Here is a 12093-nt window from a genome sequence, read left to right as displayed (position 1 = left end):
AAAAGTCATACACCACAATCAAGTTAGTTTCATTCCAGGGATGCAAGGATGGTTTGACATACACAATCAATAAATGTAAAACAGCACATAAATAGAATCAAGGATAAAAATCACATGATCATCTTAACAGATGGGTCATCTGTTTGCTCTATTTTTAGTTATTTTGAGGAACCTCCATACTGATTTCCATAGTACTAATTTACATTCCCATAAAAAGTATATAAGGATTCCTTCCCCCTTCCCCAGCATTTTGTTGAGTATTTGTTATTCTTTCTTTTCTTGATGATAGCCATTCTGATGGGAGTGAGACAGGATCTCACTCTAGACAGTATCTCAATTTAGTTTTGATTTGCATTCCTCCAATGACTAAACACATTGGACATTTTTTCACAAAATTATTGGCCATTTGTATTTCTTCTTTAGAGAAGAGTCTGGTTAGCTAATGTGCCTATTTATTGATTGGGTTACTTGAACTTTTGGTGTCAATTTTTTTGAGTTCTTTATAATCCTGGGTCTTAATTCCCTATTAGAAGAGTATCTGGCAAACATTTTCTCACATTCTTTAAGCTGTCTCTTACTCTGTTAATTATTTCCTTTGCTGTGTAAAAGCTTTATGATTTGATGAAATTCAATTTGTCAAATCTTTGTATTATTTCCTGAGCTATTAAAATCCTCATCAGGAAGTTGTTCTTATGCCTATATCTTTAAGTGTTTCTCTTAAGGTCTTATACTAAGATCTTTGATCTATTTTGAGTTGATTTTTGTACAAGATGAGAGAGAAGCAAGCTTCAAGCTTCTATATATGGTATCCAGTTGTCCCAACACCATTTGTTAAAGAAGCTCTCTTTTGGTGCCTTTGTCAAGAATCAGATAGCTGTACATTTGTGAGTTTATTTACCAGTTCTATATTCTATTACATTGGTGTACATGTCTGTTTTTATGCCAATACTATGCTATTATGCTTCCATAGTATATGCTGAAATCAGATAACATGATACCTCCAGAATTATACTTTTGCTTTAGATTGATTTCACTCTTCGAGGTCATTTTTCTTCCAATTTTAGGATTGCTTTTTCTAGTTCTGTAAAGAAAGTCATTGGTGTCTTAGTGGGAACTGCATTGAATCTTATATTGCTTTTCAGAATATAGCTGTTTTAACCATATTAATTTTGCTGATACATAAACTAAGGAGGCCCTTCCATCTTCTAGTGTCTTCTTCAATTTCTTCAATGTTTTGTAGTTTTCATTGTAGACGTCTTTCATCTTTTTGGGATCAGGGGAGGAGGGAGATGAGGGTAAGAGAGGGAAAAGTGAGGGGCAATATGATCAAAGTATTTTATATACATGAATGTCAGTATCTTGATGAAACCTTATTTTATGTAATTAATATGTGCTTATGAAAACCTTAAGAACTTTTAAAAATAAGATGCTAACCACCCTGATTTAATCCTTACATATAGTATAAATTTATCAAATAATCATACTGTACCCTACAATATGTGTAATTAAAATTATTAAAAATTATAAGCTGGTCAAAAAAAGAGAATGATGTCCACAAAAATCCATTATGTATTTCAAGGAAATGTTACACTAATTTAAGCATATACAAATTTTAAAAGTACATATAAAAACATGAGATAAATAAAATTTCAAGTTTCAGAGTACTATGTATAATAACATCCAACTTTCCAATTGAGAAGGAATACATATTTACATAACATACACATATGAGTTTCACTCTTTGAAAATTATGGTCATAATAGATGCTTATCTCTATTACCTTGGTCATAGTTCCACAACTTTTCTGTTATACCTCTTAATTTCCTCTCCTAGAAATCATTCCCTGTTGACTAGGTATCGAGAGCATCAATCACAAGAAACAGAGAAAATGTATTAGGAAAAATTTGTGTTAGTTTGTTCTAAACTAAAATGAAACAATTCATTATAAATGTATTAATTAAAATTTTCAAATGAAATAACTACATAAATCATATACACAAATACATTTAGGAAATATAAACTCAGTTTTCAAGAGTAAACATCTTGGCTACACAGGGGGCACTTGTATTGATGGGGATTGTCCTTGTCTTTATTAATGTCACCATACTGCTTGTGATAACTACTAAAGTTCTGGGGAAAAATATCATAGAGGAAAACTGAGTGGGGGGTATAAAGGATCTCTCTGTGTTACTGATTATAACTATATAATCTAAAATTATCCCATGAAAAAGATTTCATTTTACAAAATTAGTGGGAAATAAGCATGTTTCAGATTTTAGCAAAAAAGAAGAGTATAAACATCTTGCAGTAATGGGATAAAAGGGAGATACATGATACTTTTCTTTTATAAATACAGAAGAAATGGGGCCTTTGTTTCCTGCAGTACCACTAACACTCATCTCCCTACCCTACCCTACAACTACTCATGTGCTGGAAACCTCATATAGAAAATGGTTGTGCAGAGGGGAAAGCCAACTTGAAACACTGTGAGTATTCTCAACAGGACAGATAGTACTATACTAAGCAAAGAAAGGTGTAGATGGAGACAATGAAGATGACCAGACCAGTTACAGAGATAAAGGGTTTTGCACATTTGAGTGCACGTTGAGCAATTTGAGGAACCGCTTAGATTTGGCTACAGCCTTTTTCCCCTCGTCCTTAATTTGCTATTTAAAACATGAGTACATAATACTTTTTCCAGTATTCCCTTGCTTGTACCTACCTGAAGAAACAAGATGGACTTAAAATTTGATTCAGATTCATGACTCATGATGCTACATACACAGCAAGAGAATATGAGAAGATTTATAAATCACAAAATGAGGCTTTGGGAAAGAACAGATGATTCAAACATACAGATTTTAAAAGTACATATAAAACATGAGACAAACAAATGAAATCCCAAGTTTCAGAGTAATATGCATAGTGACATCCAATTATTAAATAAAACTAATATTTACATGTTAAAATACATATATGAGTTTCACTATTTGAAAATCGTGGTCATAATAAATAAAATCAAGGAAAGGAGACTGACTTGGGGAAGACCAGGGTGAGAGTTTCTATGTACAGGCAAAGGCTTGACTGGTTTGAATTTCCCACTGGTGCCAAAGATTTTCTTATAAGCTTTCCAAATGTGGAATGAAAGAGGAAGAGGTAGAGCTGAGGCTGGAAAGTTGTCATCAAGTAACAAAGAAAATGAGCTAAACTCATTTTATGCTCTTCTATGTAGGCATTGGAAAACTTCATTCATGACTAGCCTCCCCTGTGGAAATCCCAAGCATGCACTCTAGAAATATAAATTGCCACACCTCATTTATTGCAGCCCAATCCCCAGCCTTAACCCACTGCCACAATCTACAGTCCTAAAATCTATGTTGGATCTTCACTAGTCTCTGGTGGAAGTTTAAATCTCTACACATCTCCCTGAACTAGCGATTACTGAGGTGCAACTAGTATGGGTTCTTTTCTGGAAAGAATGCAGGTGACTTTCTTGCACTACCTGCTTGGGCCTTTTGACCAAATACTCACCTCTGGTCTTGAGTCTCTGACAACTACAGCTTCTTTGCCTAGTTCCAAGCCTCTGATATCGGCCAGAATTTTTTGTCATAGTGTCATAGTAGACTCTCAGAGAATAGTATTATATATGTAAGTAATAAAATAAGAAATAAAGGACTTGCTCACTAGAAAGGTTAAGAATAATATCTAACAGGATTACAGTAAAGAGAAAATAAAGTAAACCAGACAAAGTTTTGGCACATAGTAGGTTTTCAAGAAATGTTAGTCTTTCGCTCCTTTCTTCTGTCAATGAGGAGATGCTCACACAAATAGCCTAACATTCATATGGATCAAAGGGAAATGTACACACAAAAAGTAAAATGTACATACAACTACATGGTGGTGAGACAGATTTATGTTGGATGAAAAGCCTCCACTCAACCTTGCTGGCTTAGGTAGTCAGCCAAATGGAGGGTCAAAGTTTGGGGTTCTTGTCTCAGGAAGCCAAAGGATGAACTTCACAGACAACAGGAACAAGTAAAGCAGGAGAATTTATTGAGATAGAAAAGTGTAAAGTGGGAGAGTAGATCCCCCAGAGTTGGGGGGGGTCCCAAGAGAGGGTGCCCAGAAGTAATGTAGTCTGAGGTTTTTATCCAGTTTCTCTAGGGCATTGCTCAATCTCTATGCTAATTAGGAATGCAGAAAGCAGCATTTGGCTGGCTGTGCTTGCAACATTCTGATTGGTCATCCTAATCCTCACACCTACAATCCTGCTTTGCACACTTTAAGGTCACAGAGAGGCCATAATGAAGGTTTTCAGGGGAACTTCTGTCTCAGTGGGAGTCCTGTGGGTAAAACTAAAGTGAGGAGACTTCCTACCTAATGCCTGGCCCTTAGGAGGTTTTTGTTGCTGTTGTTGTTTTACTTCTCAAACTTATCAACTCTCAGCCTTTAACAATTAGCCACTTGTCCTTGAAATGTTCCTGCTAAGCTGTAGCTGTGGCTTCTGTTCTCAGTAAGCTGTAATTCTCTGGATTAACCTCTCTATCCAGTTATGAGGGTGAGTAGTTTGCCTTGTTACCTGAATTTTCTGATAAATGTAGGAAAAGTTGTTGATTTTTCAGCTGAAAGTTCTTTTTTTTTGCAGTACTGGGATTTAAACTCAGGGCCTCACACTTGATAGGCTACTCCTCCAACCCTTTCTGGTGTTGAGTATTTTCAACATAGGGTCCCTCAAACTATTTGCAGCTAAGATTATAGGCATGAGCTACAGGAGGGCAGCTAAAAATTCTTGTAAGGACATGAGCAATAAATTCTGAAAACTTTACATGTTAGATAAGAAATCAGAAATCTCAAAGAATACTAACTTAATTGCAGGACGATATAAAGCCTTTTCTTCAATGAATATCTATTCTTACACTCCTTTGTGTTATTATCATACATATTACTGTTAGAAATGAAAGAGGCATGGAAGAGGCAGAGAAATGGCTCAGATGCCAGCACAGGGTTTATTGTTCAGGATGGAGCCCTGCAGAGGGGGACCTGGCTAGAGAGCTAGAGCCTACAGCCACTTACAGACTTGGAGTAGATTTAGGGAAGTAGTCTGGAAGGGAAGCCCTGCTGGGTGGGATAATTCTTCTGGAATGGAGTCAACCATCCCTAGGGGAAGCTAGAGGAAGTAAGTGGTAACTAGGTAGATAAGTTGCTCAGCTCCAGAACCCCTGGCAAGGTGGTGCCTTGTCATTTCCTAGAGGCTAAATGTGGTCCTTCCAGTGGGTGGTGGGGTATCAGGAAACTGCCTGCAAGGATGGGGGTCCAATCCTAAGGTGGCTTCTTTTTGTTCATCCTAATAATTACACCTATATGCATTTTAACCATCTAAAATACAATGTCACAATAATTGCCTTATGGAATCTTGCATATTTTAAAGAAGTTAAAAGAAATTGGTAGTAAAATATATTTATCAATTTTTTTACATTAGCCTCCATATTTATACTTTTCATTATTTATTACTTCCTATAGATTCTAGTTACACTGTGGACTCATTTCTTTTATATACTGCCATCCCTCTCCCTTCTTTGCACTATTATTATCATAAGTATAACATCTTTCTATGTTATACAGCTAATAGTGTTATACAGTTAATACACAGCTAAAAGTTTGGGGTGCATGGAGGTTGCCCAGGGATGGCCCAGACCACCTTCACCTGACTGGTAACCACCCATGCCCCTCACAATCATTGATTATTGCCTGGGAATCTCCTCCTTCTCCCCTTCCAATAAGTTATCATAGATTTTTAAAGCACCTGACAGGGAGAAGCATAGGCTCTCAGTTTCCAGCTTCCACCTGGGCCTCACTATGCTTCTCTTTGTATTTCCCTTTCCTAACTTTTAATAAACTCCCTTCACACCAATATGTCCTGCTATGAATTCTTTCTGGTGGGATACAAAGAATTTGGAAGTCTTCTGATCACAGACTGCACCAGCGCCATTAACAATACTGTGGTTTTATGATTGTTTTAAACAATTGTGAAAGTCATTCAACAGATAAGAGAGAAATAATACATATTTATATTGCCTATTAAATTTATCTATGGAATTATCTTCACCTCTGCTCTTTATTTCTTTGCATAGATTAGTATTATCATTTGGTGTCATTCCATTTCAGCCTGCAGAAATATCATTAGTATTTCTTGTTAAGATAGGCCTACTGGCAATAAATTATTTTAGTCTTTACCTGGGAATAACATTTTTTTCACCCTCAATTCTGGAGCATAGTTTCACTAAATACACAATTTTGGCTGGATAGTTTTTCTTTCTTTTTGAACTTTGCCATTTTGTGGCTTTCTGGCCTCTGTCTTATTGTACTGAAAGACAGTCTGCAGGAAGTCCCAAAAGGTGATAAGTGGTCAAGGAGACACCTCTTCTTCCCAGGAAACTTCTGTCTGCACCTGAGAGTCATCTTTTCCCTCAGGCAATACTCAAAAAGGCTATAAAACCCAATCACCAACCTGACCCACAGGACCACCAGTTTCTGGGTCCCCCTGCATTCCCCACTATGCAGTCTTTCTCTTCTCTACAAATAAAATCTTTCCAACCTCTGTTGTTGGAGTCTATCTGTGCTTTCATTCTCAGAGCAGGCTCGAGAACCTTGAGCACCTGAAATTCCTGAGCGTGTCATCTGTGCATCGTATTTGGTGACCATGAAAGGACAAGCCTTCACCTGAGGTCAGTACAAGTTGTGCCAAACTGGGAAAGGCTGCCTAGGAATGTGACCATGACCGTCCAGCACTCCAATGGAGTCTGTTCTCCAGGAGAGCCCCCCACCATGGCCTAGCTATGGTGGTTCTCTCTCTCTCTCTCTCTCTCTCTCTCTCTCTCTGTCTGTCTTGTTAGGGCGGGTTTCTCCCTTGGTAACCTGAGGAAAAGCTCCAAGTCCATTACAGCTGTAAGGCAGGCAACCTGAGAGAACTCAGGTGCTGGCTGGGGGCTTATACCAGACTGCTAATGCTACATGGGCAGAGCCAGACCTCAGTACACTGAGGCTTTTTTTCCTCTCCTTAAACTCTCACTCTCTCCCTCTTTCAAGATCTGACCCACTTAAGAGGAGGTCCGAAAACAGTCAGTGGAAAGGGAAGTTTCTCTTCAAGGTGTTCTGGCCGGGGCACTCCCCAGTGTCACCTGAAGGCTGGAGATGCAACTTCCTTACCCACCCTGAGGCTGCAAAGGCGGCTAAATCTTGGACCCCTCTAGCCATGTCTGAAGCAAACAGACAATCAGATCTGTTATGCTTCCTTCATGGTTTCCATGGCCCGAGAGTGGAGGTCACCCTTTGCTTCCACTGCTCCAGTACTGCCCTTGGGCAGGATCGAACTGAACAGCAGTGGTGACCAATAATCCCTCATGCATTGAGCCTGAAAACTCTCTTTTCCCTCAATCCTCAGCCTCTCCTTCCCCTTTCTCAAGTAGTTCAGGATGAGTGTCCCCCTCCCACTTTGCTGTAAATAGTAGTGAGCTTCCTTCTTCAGGGAGTTTAGGAAAAATCCCTGCAGGCACCAGAAAGTGCTAGTCTCTAACTTAGGCTTAACTGTCTTTGTCAAGCATCAGGTCAACTGGTTAAACAGGTTCTGCAGCCTGCCCTCAGGGAAAGAAAAAAAAAATAGTTAAAAGGCAGAGACCTCATGGTCTTCTCCATTTTTGCCCCTTGCCAGGGCAAAAGTGTTCAGACACTCCCTCTCTTTTCATAGAAAATACATGCCTCACAGGATATATAGGGCGACAGAAGTCTACTTCATCAGGAATCCCCATCCACACCTCTGCAGGGGCCCTCCCTCTGGCCATGCAAGCCCTCTTGGTTACCTTAATAGAGTTATTTTTAAATTACAAGCCTTCAGCTGGTAGAGCAGAACTAGATACCTGGTACCTGGAGACAACTATCACTTAGATAAATGTGACCCTACAGGCCTGTCTCAGACTGGGCCCACAGGAGGAGGAAAGAGAGGGAGAAAAAAGACAGACACTGGATACATAAAAGGGAACCTCGATTCCCAATTCCAATAGGAGATGAGGCAGTACCTAGGTATGACCCTAAGTGGGACCCTGAAAATGACAAAGATGAATGGAGCCATAACCATTTCATCCACGGCATTCTTGAGGGTCTAAGGAGAGCCAAGTTAAAACCTCTTAATTACTCCCAAGTCATGGCTGTAGAGCAAGGACCCTTAGAAACTCCAGTAGCTTTCCTACAGAGACTTAAGGATGCTTTACAAAAGCATACCAACATTATACCAGAGTCACAGGAAAAGGAAATCATCCTAAAAGATAAATTTCTAACACAGTCAGAAACTGGTGGCTGAAGGGAGCAGAGATCTGGACCAATTGGTCCATGTAGCCATGTCTGTATACTATAATAGAGACTTAGAAAAAGAAAAGAAGAACCTGGAAAAGGAAAAGAGAAAGGATAAGTGGCAGGAGGCTCTGATCACAGTGCTAGAGAGGCTTCCCTGAGGCAAAGTCCAAACCCAAGGACATGCTATCAATGTAGACAGACAGACCATTTTAGGAAGGAGTGTCCCCAGAGAAACCTACCTCTGGGACCCTGCCCCATTTGTGGGGGAAAGCATTGGAAAGCACGCTGTCCCCGGTTCCCAGGGAAACTGAGTCCAAAGCCTCCCACCCAATGACGGGTTCTGGGGCCTCCCATACAGGCTCCTATGACCACCATAAAAGCAGGGGAGCCCTGGGTTTCACTCACTTCAAAAAAGCACAAAGTCAGCCTCCTTATCAATACTGGAGCCAGCATCTCAGCTATTCCTTTCTCTCCCGTATCCAGGTCCTCCAAGAAAATTACTGTTCAAGGCATATCAGGCCAGCCCCTAGAGCATTATTTCACTCAACATTTAGCCTGCTCCTGGGGAGATTTCTATTTCTGTCACTCCTTTTTAATTGACCCAGAAACCCCTACTCCTCTACTAGGGTGAGACCTTATATCTAAATTGGTGTACAGCTCCTTTTACCCCCAGGACAGTACTTTTTCTTGCCCCTAATAGAGGAACAAGTAGACCCCACAGTGTGGACAGATGGACATACTGTGGGACGGGCATGAACAGCAGTCCCAGTCCTAATTCATCTCAAGGACCGCTCCTGGTTTCCCCATCAAAATCAATATCCTTTAAAGCCAGAAGTTAAGGAGGGGCTAATTCCCATAATCAAAGACTTAAAGATACAGGGACTGCTAATAGAATGCTCCAGCCTATATAATACTCCTATTCTCGGTGTAAGGAAGGGACTTAATGAATGGAGGCTAGTCCAGGATCTCTGCCTGATCAATGAAGCAGTAGTGCCTCTCTACCCAGTAGTTCCAAATCCCTGTACGCTTTTAGCCCAAATACCTCCAGGTACTGCTTACTATTCTGTTCTGGACTTAAAGAATGCCTTCTTTTGCATTCCCTTGCACCCTAAAAGTCAACTTATCTTTGTCTTTGAGGACCCCACAAGGAAGTCTGGACAGGTCACTTGGACTGTCTTCCCCCAGGGATTCAGAGACAGCCTCCACCTCTTTGGGCTGGCTCTAACCCAAGACTTGGCAGAGTGGCAATATCCACAAGCTACTCTGCTACAATATGTAGATGACCTCCTGCTCTGTGGACCCACTGAGCCTGTCATTTCACAAGCCACTGAATCCTTACTAAACTTCTTAGCAGACAAAAGATATAAAATCTCTAAAGAAAAAGCCCAATTGTATCAGTCTAGGGTTACATACTTAGGTCTTATTCTGGAGAAAGAAATGAGGGCTCTAAGAGAAGATTGAATCCATCCAATCCTGACATTTCCCCTATCTAAAACTCTAAAGCAATTGAGGGCCTTTTGCGGGGGGCTCACAGAATATTGTAGAATTTGGATCCTGGGATATGCAGACTTAGCCAGGCCCTTATATCAAATCCTTAAGGAAGTACAGAAGGATACCTAGCCCTTTATTGAATAGGATGACAAGTCCAAAAATGCATTCAACCAGTTAAAAAAGGCCCCTATGACAGCTCCAGCACTGGGTCTCCTAGTACAAGACAAGTTTCAATTATATGTCTATGAAAAGGGAGGACTGGCCTTGGGAGTGGTGACTCAGTTCTGGGGCATCACTCCCCAGTCAATAGGCTACTTAGCAAAGAGTTAGATCAGGTAGCCAGAGGACGGCCAGGATGCCTCAGAGCAATGGCCGCAGTAAGCCTTCTAGTGCCTGAAGCTCAAAAACTTATCCTAAACTGCCCCCTAATGGTTTATAACCCACACAACCTAGGGGGAATATTAAACTCAAAAGGAGAACTTTGGCTATCGGACAGCCATCTACTTAAATACCAGACCCAGCTTCTGGGAGGGACAGAGATAACTTTAAGGCCCTGTCAGAGCCTAAATCCTGCATTCCTTCTACCAGAGGCAGAGGGAAATCCTGAACACTCATGTGAGGAGGTGCTTATGGAAAATTATGCTGCCCAACCTGACTGAACTAATCGGCCCTTTAAAAATCCAGATCTAGAATTATACACTGATGGCAGTTCCTTTGTCAAGAATGGTGTCAGACATGCAGGATTTGCAGTTGTGACAGAATTTGGCATCCTCAAATCAGGTCCTCTTCTTCCTAATACAAGAGTTCAATTGGCAGAATTAGTGGCCCTAACAGAAGCCCTAAGACTGTCAAAAGAACAGAGAGTCAACATCTATACAGATTCTAAGTATGCCTTCCTGATCCTGCATGCTCATGAAGCCATTTGGAAGAAAAGGAGAATTCTAATTACAACAGGAACAGCTTCCCATAAAGATAAAAGAGAGGTTACTTTAATAGTTTTAAGGATAACAGCATTAGTTACAGCCCTAGCTGGAATAAGGTATGGAGTGATTGCCAATCATGTAATTACAAAATCCTAACCAAAGTAGTAGAGGGCACCTTGTAAGGTACTGCCGAATTAAAACCATGCCACGTGTGGAAAGGAAAGATTTATTAGAAATCCAGACTGTGGGGCTGCCCCCACCCACCGAGATCAGGGAGCAGTGACTTGGGTGAATTGGGTAGTGGGCTTTATAGGAGGGGCAAAGCCATGGGGGAGGGAGAGAGTCTCTGGTCTCCGATGATCTGTGATCACCAGATGGAACAGGTCGACATGCCTGGCTAGTTGAGTAACTGGAAGTTCCTGAGTTGTTTTGCAAGCCGAGAAACAATCAGGCAGGGAGAAACAAGCAGTCATAAATCAGGGGGTCTGGTTTTAAGGTGCAGCCTTGGGTCCTTCCGCCTGCCCCAAGAATGCCAGGGACCTAACATTCCAGCCTTTTGTTGGTATTATGGGCACCGATTGATCTAGCTGTTTCACGCTGAGTGGGGGCATCGTTAAAGGGGGTTCAGCTGGAATTTGGAATTTTGTGAGGTCCCCAGGAGTGGAGTCTGATGGTTTGTCCCAGGCTTCATTTGCAGACAAGGCCAGTTGTTGGGAGAAGGTTGTAGTAGCATCTGGTGGGAAGTATGTCTGTGGAATTCCCTGAATGATCCTGGAGGCATCTAGAGTTAAAGAGCATTTTCCTGGTTTAAGGGTTTGTATTTCTATAGCATCATTTAGGCCCACTCCTCCACAACCAGTGTTTTAAATCCATCTATGGCAGAAAACCATCTGTCCCTGTGTCTAATCAGATAGCTTAAGTATAGTGAAATTTATAGGGTTACAGGTGCCTTGACTGCAGTTAGGGGTAGTAGTGCCCTTTTGAAGGAGGGCTAAGTGTGTAGCCCTGTGCCATGTGGCCCATGAAACACAACTCCAATGAGGGCAAAAATGATAACCCTCATTATTACATGGCCAGGAGTTGTCTCCCCGGCACATATATTTTGATGTATAGGTCCTTTCCCAACTCAGGCCCCCACAGCCACAGCCTGTACCTCCATATAGTTTGTCTATGGCTGCACATGCATCAAACAATAATGACACTGTTTTTTCAGGATCAAACACCTGGGTTCGAGTAACAATGTTCCCAGTGAGGTGGCCACTCCTGAGTTCTAACCATTGATCCACAGGGTGATAAGTGGGGTTGAAGCAGGTAAATTGATTATCATGGGAGC

The sequence above is a fragment of the Castor canadensis genome, chromosome X (assembly GCF_047511655.1).
Source record: "Castor canadensis chromosome X, mCasCan1.hap1v2, whole genome shotgun sequence".
NCBI lineage: Eukaryota > Metazoa > Chordata > Mammalia > Rodentia > Castoridae > Castor > Castor canadensis.
This window is presented reverse-complemented; position numbering follows the sequence as displayed.